Source organism: Ovis aries, chromosome 13 (assembly GCF_016772045.2).
Source record: "Ovis aries strain OAR_USU_Benz2616 breed Rambouillet chromosome 13, ARS-UI_Ramb_v3.0, whole genome shotgun sequence".
In the NCBI taxonomy this organism is placed as follows: Eukaryota; Metazoa; Chordata; class Mammalia; order Artiodactyla; family Bovidae; genus Ovis; species Ovis aries.
This window is the reverse complement of record NC_056066.1, coordinates 24,993,775-25,008,283: the sequence shown is the minus strand read 5'-3', so window position 1 is coordinate 25,008,283 and position 14,509 is coordinate 24,993,775. Positions and strand designations below refer to the sequence as shown.

Sequence of the window (14,509 nt, the reverse complement as noted above, 5' to 3'; positions counted from 1 at the left end):
ATCTCTTGGTGCAATCGGAACCCTTCATTCATTGATATATTTAACAGGCATTTTTGAAGACCAGCTCTGTGCCACCCACTGCACCCGGTGCTGAGATACCAAGAGAAAACATTCCAGTCTTCACAGAGCTTCTAGGTAAGTGACAGTTCACTAGGATAAGTAACAAAGGGGGACTGTGTACCCTGGAGCACAGAGGAGGGTTCATGGAACCTGGCCAGCAGGAGTCACAGGGGCCTCCTGAAGTCGGCGGGTAACCGCGTTGTCATAGTGGAAACACAGAAGTCAGCCAGGGGCTGGTGATGATGACGGGCATACAGCATTGGAAGGCAGTGAGAGAGCACAGTGCATTTAGGAAACTGAACTTAATTTAAAATGGCTGGGGTAGGGGGTGGCAGGAGACATTGATGAAAAAAGAGATTTTGAAAACAAGCCTTGGGTGCCCTTTGGATTTTAGATCTTATTCTAGAGGTAACTGGGGGCTTTTGAAAGATTTTTGCTGGTTGAGCCTGGTCAGGGACATGGTACAGACCTTGAGTCTGGACAATAAATGATCCCACACAGAAGGTGACGCATTATAAGGGGGCTATGCCTGCCCAGTGAACGCTGCTGCCACAAGAGACATACATGCAAGTTTCAGAAAGCTGGGATGTGTCCTTCATGCCCACTGGACAGTGTGGTTTTTGAGTTCCTTTTATTCCTGGACTTCTAAAACTTGGCTTAATAAAAAGTAATAGGTGCTCAACAAGTTTGCTCAATGAATGAATGAATGAATGATTCTGCCTTCTGGGAGACAAGGGACCAAGTGTCATCTTTCTTTCGTGTGATTCATATCAGATTTTCTGATACTTGAAGACCACTATTCCTTTCAGTCAGTTCAGTTGCTCAGTCATGTCCAACTCTTTGCGACCCCATGGAATGGAGCATGCCAGGATTCCCTGTCCATCACCAGCTCCCAGAAATTGCTCAAACTCATGTCCATCGAGTCAGTGATCCAACCATCTCATCCTCTGTCGTCCCCTTCTCCTCCTGCCTTCAGTCTTTCTCAGCATCAGGGTCTTTTCCAGTGAGTCAGTTCTTCGCATCAGATGGCCAAAGTATTAGAACTTCAGTTTCAGCATCAGTCCTTCCAGTGAATATTCAGGACTGATTTCCTTTAGGATGGACTGGTTGGATCTCCTTGCTGTCCAAGGGACTCTCAAGAGTCTTCTCCAGCACCGCAGTTCAAAAGCATCACTTCTTCAGCGTTCAGCCTTCTTTATGGTCCAACTCTCACATCCATACGTGACCACTGGAAATTCCTTTGTCTTGCATTTTCAGATTCCACACCCTGCACTCCTTCAACTGTCCTTCATGTGATGTGGTTCTTCCCCTACCTCATGTGTCCTTGTTCTAATTTGTCATTGTCCCTCTGGTCAAAATGTGCTCCTGAGAAGTAAATGCAAACAGCCAGGTAAACTCTGGCCTCAGGAAAGGTTCTCAGGGACTCTTCGTCTGATTGCTTTTCACCTGGTTATTTTGGCAATCACTTAACCCTGATGACTTGGATCCTGCTTGTACTAAATTAAAATCCTGAAATCTTTCCCATATGTTCTATTTTCAAATCATAACTCCTTCTACAAAGATGAAACAAATTTTAAAATATGTCCCCTATTGGGAATATATGACTTACATCGCTTAATGTAGTGTAGGCTTATACCTTTAACTTTTTGAAAACACAGCCCGTTTTCTTGGATCCACTGTTGCAGCCTACTAAGGCTATGTTAGCTACATCTTCCGGTCTGATATCATCTGTCTGCAAACACGATTGGTGACAATCGGTGTTCAGTCAATGTCCTAAATCAAACCACCAGGAGAAATATTTCACAGGCTAGATCCCTAGGGCAGACCAACTAGAAACTTCCCTCAAATCAGGATTTTCAGACTGAGGTCGTGATCCTTTAGTGAAACAATGTAGTGGGTTGAAATCAGCATTTTAAAATAAGTATAGAAAAGAACCTGTCAGAATTATTGCGTGGTGTTGTTCAGTCTCTCAGTCATGTCCAATTCTTTGTGACCCCATGGACTGCCCCAGGGTAGACAGGGTAGACAGGCGACCGCGTCCTTCACTATCTCCCAGAGTTTACTCAGACTTATGTATATTTAGTTGGTGATGCCATCCAACCATCTCATCCTCTGTCGCCCCCTTCTCCTTCTGCCCTCAATCTCTCCCAGCATCAGGGTCTTTTCTAATGAGTCAGTTATTCTCATCAGTTGGCCAAAGTACTGGAGCTTCAGCTTTAGCACCAGTCCAGTGAATATTCAGGATTGATTTCCTTTAGGATTTAATGGTTTCCTTTAGGTTTAATATTCAGGATTGATTTCCTTCAGGATTTAATGGTTGGATCTCCTTGCAGTCCAAGGGACTCTCAAGAGTCTTCTCCAGCATCACAATTCAAAAGCACCTATTGTTCGGTATTCAGCCTTCTTTATGGTCCAGCTCTCAAACCCATACATGACTACTGGAAAAACCATAGCTTTAGCTATACAGACCTTTATCGGCAAAGTAATGTCTCTGCTTTTTAATATGCTGTCTAGGTTTGTCATAGCTTTTCTTCCAAGGAGCAAGCATCTTTTAATTTTGTGTAATTTTAATTTCTATGTATGGAGTAAAGACAAGTTAGATTTTGTGAAACTGTGTCTCAGTCATACACATATACACATATGTTATATTAAGGTCTATATAGCACAGTCACAGATGCAAATAATACTGTCCCAATAATCACATAATTAAATTGGAGGATACATATTGTGCTACCTGTTAGTTAAGTTCAGTTCAGTCGCTCAGTTGTGTCTGACTCTTTGCGACCCCATGAACTGCAGCATGCCAGGCCTCCCTGTCTATCACCAATTCCCAAAGATCACCCAAACTCACGCGCATCGAGTCAGTGATGCCATCCAGCCATCTCATCCTCTGTCCATTCCTTTAGCGTTTCAGCTTTAGCATCAGTCCTTCCAAAGAATACCCAGGACTGATCTCCTTTAGAATGGACTGATTGGATCTCCTTGCAGTCCAAGGGACTCTCAAGAGTCTTCTCCAACACCACAGTTCAAAAGCACCAATTCTTCGGTGCTCAGCTTTCTTCACAGTCCAACTTTCACACCCATACATGACCACTGGAAAAACCATAGCCTTGACTAGATGGACATTTGTTGGCAAAGTAATGTCACTGCTTTTGAATATGCTATCTAGGTTGGTCATAACCTTCCTTCCAAGGAGTAAGCGTCTTTTAATTTCATGGCTGCAAAAACATAGTAAATAGATTAACATAGAAATGAACTGAAAGTCCCATTGTCACTCTTGTAATTCTTGACTTTTAAAAAAATTAATTTTTATTAGAGTTGCTTTGCCGCATTGTTAGTTTCTGCTGTGTAGCAATGTAAATCAGTTATACATAAACCTATATTCCCTCTTTTTTAGATTTCTTTCCCATTTAGGTCACTGCAGAGAACTGAGCAGAATTCCCTGTACAACAGGTTCTCAGTAGTTGTCTATTTTATATGTAGTGTATATGTCAGTCCCAACCTTTCAGTTCATTCCTCTCTCCCTCCCCACCTTGGGATCCATAAATTTATTCTCTGCATCTGTATCTCTATTGCTGCTTTGTAAATAGGTTCATCTGTGCCATTTTTCTAAATTCCACATATAAGTGATAATATATGATATTTGTTTTCCTCTTTCTGACCTTCTTCACTCTGTATGACAGTCTCCTAGACAGCATATTAAAAAGCAGAGACGTTATTTTGCTGACAAAGATCCATCTAGTCAAAGCTATGGTTTTTCCAATGGTCACGTATGGATGTGAGAGTTGGACCATAAGGAAAGCTAAGCACCGAAGAATTGATGCTTTTGAACTGTGAGGTTGAAGAAGACTCTTGAGAGTCCCTTGGACTGCAAGGAGATCCAACCAGTCCATTCTGAAGGAAGTGAGTCCTGAATATTCATTGGAAGGACTGATGCTGAAGCTGAAATTCCAATACTTTGGCCACCTGATGCAAAGAACTGACTCATTGGAAAAGACCCTGATGCTAGGAAAGATTGAAAGCAGGAGGAGAAGGGGACTTCAGAGGATGAGATGGTTGGATGGCATCACTGACTCGATAGACATGAGTTTGAGCAAGCTCCAGGAGTTGGTGATGGACAGGGAAGCCTGGCGTGCTGCATTCCATGGGGTCGCAAAGAATCGGACACCACTGAACAACTGAACTGAACTGATGACAGTCTTTATGTCTATCCATAATTCTTGGCTTTTTGAAATGAAAACTTGCATTGTTTGACAAAGAGACAACTTCTTTCCTTTGAAAAGTGTTCTTGAAGCAGCAATCTAGCATTTTCCAGGGTTTCTGCAATATTTCAGGCCCACTGTGGGAATATTGGGCCTCCAATCCCAGTCCAAGAGGCTCAGATCCAGTTTGCTTTGTATGCCATGGTACTGCCTGAGATTTTATCTGTGCTCCCAATGAGGGTGAAGGTTTCCTCTGGGTTAAAAAAATTTAAAAAGTCAAACAAAGACCATGCTTCCTAATAAATTCATTAGAAAATGTCTTTGACTTGCTAACTAAGCATATGGAGAATATATGGTACTAGCAGACCAGTCTAGTTTTGCCTGAAATGTATGTTGGGACCATTTGTCACAACTACTTGTATCCTGTTCTACCTACATGATATGTTTTCTAGATTCTAATGTTAATATATTGATTAGCAGTAACTGTGAAAGTTATGCTTTTGAAGACACTAAATACCTTCCTATTGTTGGTATTCTCCTTACATGTTGGACTATTGTGATTCTGGTTGTCGGACTCACCTTGCATGTAATAGTCCTTGTCGACAACCAGTTTTTCCTTCATCAAATATGATGTGATACAGACTAAGAGAATGAATTTGTGGTTGCCAGGGGGTAAGGTTGGGGGGAGGGGACAGTAGGGAGTTTGGGATGGACATGTACACACTACTGTATTTATAATGGATAACCACAGTGTGCTACTTATAGCACAGAGAACTCTGCTCAATGTTATGTGGCAGCCTGGATGGGAGGGGAGTTTGGGGGAGACTGGATACACGTATATGTATGGCTGAGCATCTTCACTGTTAACCTGACAACATTGTCAATCAGCTATACCCCAATACAAACTAAAAAAGTAAAAAAAAAAAAAAAAAAAAAAACTACACAAAAAAGTGATGTGATAGCCATTAAAACTGTTCACAAATATGATCTCCTTGCTCCAAGCAAGCATATGACAGAATTGCATTTCACTATATTGAAATTAGTCATGACCGTGTGACTGGCTTTGGCCAATGAAATGAAAGGGACATGTGTCGCTTGTAAGCGGAGGCATTTCCTTGCCGGGGCAGGTACTGTAGAGCTTTAACCCCCTTCCCACGTTGATCAGGGAAGTACTGGTGACACAGAGGAGCACACCTGCCTTCCAAACCCACGTCAGACATGGAGCAAGTGAAAAATAACAATAAGTTATTGTCTAGGGCACCTGAGATTTAGGATTTATTTAGGATTTATTTATTTATTTTTTTAACTAGAACAAAAACTAGCCCATTCTAACATGTGTGTAAAAATACACTGACTTTCCTGTAAACCGTATCTATTCTTTGTTTTCGCTTGTGTCTTCGTTTCTATAGTGATAAATCTTGATTATTCTTCTTAAAACTCCTCACTGTTTATTGAACTGTAATAATCTGCTCTTCTGATTTTCCAGTGTTTTTTCTTTCCTGTGAAAGAGTCATATTGCAAGAATCTTTCTTGAATGAGTATCAATAGTGGGGCAGTTGGAAGTTGTACTTTTTTCATTATATTTGGCAAAGAAAAAATATACTTCTTTTTAGAGGAGCTCCACCCTTCAGCTGCAATGCATTACTGTCTACCTAAATGCTCTTAACTAGCCAGAAAGCAAATGTTTCCCATTACAAATGACATTTATCAGTTAGTCTCAGAAATAGGGCTCCTTCAAAATTGATCTCGCTTGGAAGTAACCATTATGACTCACTACTGGATCTCTCAGTGCTTTCAAAGTGAAAAAATGCAATGGAGGATATGATTAACATTGACCTATTGCATCCTTCATGTATGTATATCAACTATCACATTTATTTTTCCAATAGGACATTTTTTTGGCTATCACTATTCAGATATCCTCCTGAATATGCCTGGTAGCCTTTCGTGTGCATTAGTCCTTTACATTTTAAAGTTTTTCATATAACCTTCATTATTATATTTCTAGAATCTGTTATTTTATTTTGTGCTGGTGCCCATGAATTGAATTATGGGCAACATATGCTGTTGCCCATATAGTGTTTAAAAAAAATGTTTGAGCCAGTATCATTCAAACTTTAAGCTTGATCGAGGGGACCTCCCTGAAAGTCCAGTGGTCAAGACTTTGTGCTTCCACTGCCAGAGGCATGGGTTTGATCCCTGGCAGGAGAGCAAAGATCCCGCCATGCTTCATGGCACGGCCAAGAAATAAATATTTTAAATATGTTTGAAATATTGAATGTCCCCAACTTCCCATTGGATTATGTTCTCAAAACTTACAGTCTCCTTTTTGGAGCTTGGGTGACACTTCCCAGAAATTATTCTGAAATTCATCATTAGTTTCCACTCTAGTCACTCAAAGCCAATTTAACCCCTAATTGACAAAGGTACACATTTATTTGGAGAAAATTTGTTCCTCTAAACCTTCTGTTTTAAAAATATTGATTTATGTATCTGGCTGCACCGTGTCTCAGTTGCAGCATGCTGAATCTTTAGTTGCAGCCTGTGAACTCTTAGTTGCGATGTGTGGGATCTAACTTCCTGACCATGGATCGAACCCAGACTTCCTACTTTGGAAGCACAGTGTTTTAGCCCCTGAACCACCAGGGAAGCCCCTCTCTTAAATTTTCTTATGAGAAGGGAAGAAATGTGGCAGCCCTAGGAATACGTTTTTCCTTTTTTTACACCCATGGACAGAAAAGTCTTTGCAAATCAGATATTTCCTTCAAAACACTTGTACTTAATTTCATAGAGTAGCTTAAAAGATACAGATCTTAAAGCTATAGAAGCAATATAATGCAAAATTAACTCATGTGGGAGTCTCACCTTCTCATTCAGATGTTCCTGTGTAAAATATTGATCACAATCTGATAGGAATAGCAATCTAATAATAATTTTTAATGAGGTAATTCAGCTGCAAAATCAGAGAGAAGAATTGGAATGACTTTGAACCTTCCAAGCTTGGAGGTGTGGAGCTTATTTAGTAATAAATTGTGGGTGGGCTGTGTTCTGTCATCTTGACCCATAGATGAGCTATTATTAAATATTGCTGAATATTAAATCGGCAGGGATTTTGGTTTTAGACCTTGTTTGCTCCATTTTGAAAACAAAAAAAAGGGTAGCCCTTCAACAAGAGAGGGAAGAGGAAAATCTGTGATCTGGTAAGGGATTTATGTTCTAATTCTGCCTTTGACCATAATAATACAGTACTAAGAACTTGAAAAAAAAATTTTTTTTTAATATAGAGAAAGAGATCTGAACAGTGTTGAATTTTGACATATTTCCCCTGATAGCTCAGTTGGCAAAGAATCCACCTGCAATGCAGGAGACCCTGATTTGATTCCTGGGTCAGGAAGATCCCCAAAGGATAGGCTACCCACTCCAGGATCCTTGGGCTTCATCTGGTAAAGAATCCACCTTCAGTGTGGGAGACATGGGTTCTATCCCTGGGTTGGGAAGATCCCCAGGAGAAGGGAAAGGCTACCCACTCCAGTATTCTGGCCTAGAGAATTCCATGGACTGTATAGTCAGTCCATCGGGTCGCAGAGAGTTGGACATGACTGAGCAACTTTCACTTTCACTTCACTTTCAAACAACTATGCTTCAAACATTCAATAACCTTGACAGCCAAAGTCTTTGATCACTTCTTAAAGAGTGAATCTAGAGACAGCCTTGAGATTAAAAGGTCTTGAGAAGCTTATCTTATTGTAAAAGATGGAGTTTTCCATAAATCACCAGTATTAACTTGTTTGCTAAGGTGAATAGAGAATTCTAGGAAGTTTGAAAAATCTAGAAAATTGTGAAATCAAATAAAGAAGATCCCCTGGAGAAGGAAATGGCAACCCACTCCATTATTCTTGCCTGGAGAATCCCATGAACGGAGGAGCTTGGTGGGCTACAGTCCACGGGTCGCAAAGAGTTGGACACGACTGAGCAACTTTATTTTATTTATTTATTTTTATAGGGCTTTCCTGGTGGCTCAGCAGTAAAGAATCTGCCTGCCAATGCAGGAGACGCAGGTTCGATCTTTGGGTCCGGAAGATCCCCTGGAGGAGGAAATGACAACTTACTCCAGTATTCTTGCTGGAGAAATCCTATGAACAGAGGAGCCTGGCGGGCTATAGTCCATGGGGTCGCAGAGAGTCGGACGTGACTTAGTGACTAAACAACAATAAGGAAATACATAGGGCCCTGAATTTCAAGCCAGGAGGTCTTGGTTTTAATTTCTGTCCTATACTAACTTCCTGGTCACTTTGATGGCTGATACTTAATTTAACCCTCTGCAACTATTAATATATCTCCTTGGATGACTTGCTCTCTAAGCCTTTTCCAGTCTCAGTATCTCAGTAACCTGTCACTAGTCTACTCAGATAGAGGTGTTTCTAGATACTAAGGGCGTGGGAGTGACATTTGGTCATCAGTGTCCCTCTTGAGCAATAGTGGTGGTGGCAGATATAGCTGCCATTCACTGACATTTACTCTGGGCAAGAGTCTATCCCAAATCTTTTACATGTATTATCTCACTTAATCCTCAAAATATTGTTAGAGAGTTTGTGTATTTTGTCCAAGTCTTCCCAGCAATAAAATGTCTAATATGGAAAGAAGTAGTGCACGTTGATCTTTTTATCATCTGCTCATAAATTAGCTGCTATAGCAGCAGCTTTAAATGGACACATAAATCTAATATATCCAGTTTTACTGGAAATCAGATGTCTTGTGTGTACTGGCAACAGATTTTAGTTTAGGTAACATTTGGATCTATTTGTGGGTGTTATTTATGTGCACTGAGTACACTCATAAAATCATACAATGTTAGAACTATCAGAGGTCTTAAAGACATTTAGTGATGTGGTGTCCAAAATAGTAGCTACTGTGGTGGTTTAGTCGCTAAGTTGTGTCCCACTCTTGCGACCCTATGGACTGTAGCCTGCCAGGCTCCTGACTATGGGATTCTCCAGGCAAGAATACTGGAGTGGGTTGCCATTTCCTACTCTGGGGGATAGCTGTATTGAAATTTTAATTTTAACTGATTAAACTGAAAGCTTAGTTCCTCAATCACCACCTGCAACTCAGTAGACACATGTAGCTACCATATTGATCAGTGCGTTTACGGACTACGTTCATCATCACAGAAATTTCTATTGGAAATTTCCAGTGACAACATCGTAATTCAACCCCTTTGCAGCTATCAGGATGCTTTTGGTTGCAAGTAGAAGAAACCTTGGCCCAAAATGACTTAACCAAAGAGTGAAAGCGTGGGGAGTTTATTGGTTCATGTAACTGGATAATCCATGACTTGACTCAGGGTTCTTAAGGCCAAGTAGGCACCTACTCCTGGTATCTGTTTCTTTCTTATGTCTACCCTCCCCTCCACCCAGTGACTCAGTTTGTCTTAAGGCCAGATTCATTCGTTGTAACAATAGCTCTAGTTATTCCAGACCTTTCCATCAGAGGAAGAATTTGGTGAGAGGAGAGGGAGTAGTGAGAAGAGTGAGGGAAATAACTTCTCCAAAGACTTACACTCTGTATAGACATGTCTCACTGATCCATAATTGATGATCTTTGTCCCTAAGTAATCCTTATGGCCAGAAAGATAGAATGTTCTGGGTTTAAGCCAATCAGGCCCATGCCTGGATCAATTCCACTGTAATTGCTATAATTTCATGACTAATTTATAACAGATTCACAAAGAGATTACCCGCCCCCCCCCCCAAAAAAAAAAATGTCAGAGTACTTTAAGCAGAAGAAAAGAATAAATTTTGGTGAGTTGTCTCCCAAATATACACAGTACCTTCATTTTTACTGCTTCTCCAAAATTATGTATGTGTTGGTTCAGTGGCTAAGACTCCATGTTCCCAGTGCAGGGGGCCTTGGTTTGATCCCTGGTTAGGGAACTAGATCCCACAACTAAAAATGATCCTGTATGCCCCAGATGATACCTGGCACAGTCAAACAAATATATTTTTAAAAAACATTTCTCTTGCTCCCTTATAATACAAGTCCACACAGTTGAGGTTTCTGCATCTAAATTAATATTTTCTAAAGCTCTTTGACACACTGCTGCTGCTGCTAAGTCGCTTCAGTCGTGTCCGACTCTGTGCAGCCCCATAGACGGCAGCCAACCAGGCTCCCCTGTCCCTGGGATTCTCCAGGCAAGAACACTGGAGTGGGTTGCCATTTCCTTCTCCAGTGCATGAAAGTGAAAAATGAAAGTGAAGTCCCTCAGTCGTGTCCGACTCTTCGCGACCCCATCGACTGCAACCTACCAGGCTCCTCCGTCCATGGGATTTTCCAGGCAAGAGTACTGGAGTGGGGTGCCATTGCCTTCTCTGCTTTGACATACTAGAGGGTGTTATTTAGGGTAAAGGATACTGTTAACTAGGTTCACTTACAATGGAAGGAAAAGTTACCCATAATCAGTTACATTTCTTTCAATTCTTTGCTCTTAGTTTTTAGTCAGTAGAAAATCTGGACCTTATATTTTTAGATTTCTGAAGTTTATATAAATGCAGAAAAGAGGAATGCCCCAGCCTGCTTCTTCCCCAAATATAAATATACAAGAGAAGAATCCACACAAATCTGTTTACAATTTAGGACAACAACAAGAAGAAAATAGAAAAAGTCATGGTGATGAATTCAGAATGTCCAAGCCAGTTTTCAAGCAGCTGGCCTTTGAGTTACTAAGTGTGTTTATTTTTTCCATTCTCTCCTAAAACCATAGCTGTTACAAAAGCCCAGAAACAGAACTGCCCTGAATCTACAGCACTGCTTTATTCCACCAAACCCCAGTCACCAAACTGTGATTAAATGGGTGTGAAGAATAAAATAGCCCAAGATTCCTAAAATGTCACATATTTGCAGTTTGACCAAAATGGAACTCAGCCTGTAGCCTTGTCTCATTACTTTTTGAAATAGGGAAAAGTGAATATCCATGGAGATGCTCTTAAAATTATCTTTATTTTCTTCTGACAAATCATAGCAATTCATAATGAAATTGTAGTGCTAGTCAAAGGGGTCGGCATACCCAGCAAATGGAGCCTCTCAAAGAAGGATGAAACTACCCAAAACTCTGGTGTGAGCTTTACACACTGGGGCACTAGTTAGACAGCTTACGCCTATCTTTCAGAACATGCCCACACCTTTATTAGCTCATGATAAAGAACTCCCTCTTTCTCAGACCGGCTGCCTTCCATGAGGCCTTCATATCACGCCTTTGGGACAATATCTGCAACTCTTTTCTAAAGTGTGAACTAAATGAACCAGCTCCTTTGGCCTCTTAACGACTGTGGATTGTGATGGGGTCAGTTCTTCCTGCCTGTAAGTGTCCATCATAGAAATCAGCAGACCCAAACTTATACTCACAGATTCCAACAACAGATTCTGCAGGTTGGACAGTTATTTTCTTGTTTGTTTATCTACTTATCTGTTTCAGAAGTTTTGGAAGATGACAACAGGACATATTAGCATCTCATATTAGCTTCTTTTTGGAACAAACAAACAAACAAATATTCATTTGGCTGTGCTGGGTCTTTAGTTGCAACACGTGGACTCTTTGATCTTCACTGTGGCATGTGGGATCTTTACTTGCAGTATGCAGACCCTTTGTTCCAACATGTGAGATCTAGTTCCCCACCCAGGAACTGAACCCAAGCCCCTGCATTGGGAGTGCTGAGTCTTAGCCACTGTACCACTGGGAAGTCCCCAAGTTAATATCTTAAGACAGCAACCAAGCCTATCACCTTAACTATCTCCTATGAGTTTCTTTCTTAAGGTTAAAAAAATAAAAGGTAACTTAGTAAACCAGAATTCTTTGAGACTTATCTCCACCCCATGCCACATACCTGTGTCTTTCAGGATGTATGTTTAATAACTTTGAGACAATAAGCTCAATGCTGCTCTGGGCCTTATGGTACTATAATAAAGTGGGTTTTTATGTTCTTATATGACTTTTCAGATAATAACTATAAGTCACTAATTAGATGAAGTAAGTTAATACCTACCTGAGTCCTTCATCAGGTTTAAACCTAAGGAAACTTACAGAATTGATAAGAAAAATTCGACCTTTCCCTTTAGTTGGTATTCTCTGCTCCGATAGAAAAAGAAATCCCCTAATATTTATATACCTGTGTTATTTCAAGAGACAACACCCTATGATGGTAAACAAGGATTTTGAGCCTTCACTCCTTCTAACTTATTGACAATAGCTAATATCAGTCTTTAAAAAAATTTTTTTTAATTTATTTTTGGCTGCTCTGGGGTTTCATCGCTGTGCACGGGCTTTCTCTAGCTGTGTTGCACAGGCTCCTCATTGCACTGGCTTCTTTGCGGAGGGTGACAGGCTCAGTAGTGGTGGTGGACGGATTTAGTTGCCCCCAAAGCATGTAGGATCTTCCCTGACCGGGGACTGAACCCATGTCCCCTGCATTGACAGGCAGATTTTTAACCACTGAACCACCAGCAAAATCCTAATATCAATCTTTATATTAGCAAGATCCAAATGCTTTCACAGGTCTAGGGAAATGACTGCAGATGGTGACTATAGCCATGAAATTAAAAGATGCTTACTCCTTGGAGGGAAAGATACGACCAACCTAGATAGCATATTCAAAAGCAGAGACATTACTTTGCCAACAAAGGTCCATCTAGTCAAGGCTATGGTTTTTCCAGTGGTCATGTATGGACGTGAGAGTTGGACTGTGAAGAAAGCTGAGTGCCGAAGAATTGATGCTTTTGAACTGTGGTGTTGGAGAAGACTCTTGAGAGTCTCTTGGACTGCAAGGAGATCCAACCAGTCCATTCTGAAGGAGATCAACCCTGAGATTTCTTTGGAAGGACTGATGCTGAAGCTGAAACTCCAGTACTTTGGCCACCTCATGTGAAGAGTTGACTCATTGGAAAAGACTCTGATGCTGGGAGGGATTGGGGGCAGGAGGAGAAGGGGACGACAGAGGATGAGATGGCTGGATGGCATCACTGACTCGATGGACGTGAGTCTGAGTGAACTCTGGGAGTTGGTAATGGACAGGGAGGCCTGGCGTGCTGTGATTCATGGAGTTGCAAAGAGTCGGAGATGACTGAGCGACTGAACTGAACTAGGGAAATAGGCAATAATGAGATGAATTAAAATGGTCTGAGAACAAATACATTTTTCTGAAGAATCTTAGAAAGGATAGGTTGCAGTGTGGTGTTTCGAGGAGGTATCAGGGATGACATTGGGGTAAAACCCAGTTGTGAGGCTTCCTGTCTGTGTGGCCTTGAGAAAACCACTTGAACCCTCTGAGATTCTGCTACTTCATCTACACATTGGGGGTAATAATGCCCCATCCTGTGCCTTAATGGATTATTCCTTAGAATACATGTACTATTATCTTGAAGTTTGTTCATGATCTAATGATCAAAGTCAATGGCCCTTTCTGTCTTTACGTTACTCAGGCTCCCCGCATATTCAGTTAGGTGGCTTCAAACTCACTCCTTTCATAATGTAACACACTTCCAACTTTAGAAACCTTTATATATCTATATCTTTTGTTGACTTTCTCCTGCCTCTGAAAAGTTAATGCTCCAGAAACTATCTCTTTGGGCTTCTCCTCGTCCTCCTTCTCCCCTCTCTCTAGAATTTCATCATTCCCTGGGGCTATGTTTCCCCTTTAGAAGATGATTCTTGTGTCTGTGTCCTTAACCCACAGCTCTCTTCTGGGAGAGAGAAAAAGCTCTCTTTTCCACACTGTTTCCAATTGCATGATCAATAGATCCACTTAAAAAGCTCATAGATAATTAACACTCAAGATTGACAGCCACCCCCTCAAACCAGCTCTTCCTATTAGATTGCCATTCCTATAAATGGCACTGTTTTCCTCCTAATTCCCCACTCTCAAAATATCAGGTCTATAAATGACTCCCCTATTCCTTCTCCTCCTTGATTTTCATGTTTTGTTGGTTTGCCCTCTACAAAATGCTTTGTGTCTATTTCCTTCCGAATTCTGTGCCATCACTGGTTCAGGCTTACCTTGCCTCCTGTTTAAACTATTCCAATAGCTTCTCTTCATCCTTGCCTCTCTAATCCGTTCACTACATGCTGCCAGAAAAATCTCCCTAAATCATTCTCCTAAAGCACATACTTTTAAAGACTTTGATTGGATGTGAAGTCAAATTCAGACTTCTTATCCTGGTTCCACTTATTCATTCAGTGACTATTCATTGTTAAATGC

General features: G+C 41.0%; 1 long non-coding RNA gene across 1 annotated transcript in view; it reads left to right on the top strand.

Moving 5' to 3' along the window:
* The window catches only part of LOC105611292 (uncharacterized), a 57,042-nt gene that overhangs the window by 28,883 nt on the left and 13,650 nt on the right, over positions 1 to 14,509 (top strand). Inside the window, exon 3 of the long non-coding RNA XR_001044385.4 lies at positions 48 to 135. This is a non-coding gene — a long non-coding RNA (uncharacterized LOC105611292). The remainder of the gene's footprint in view (positions 1 to 47; positions 136 to 14,509) is intronic.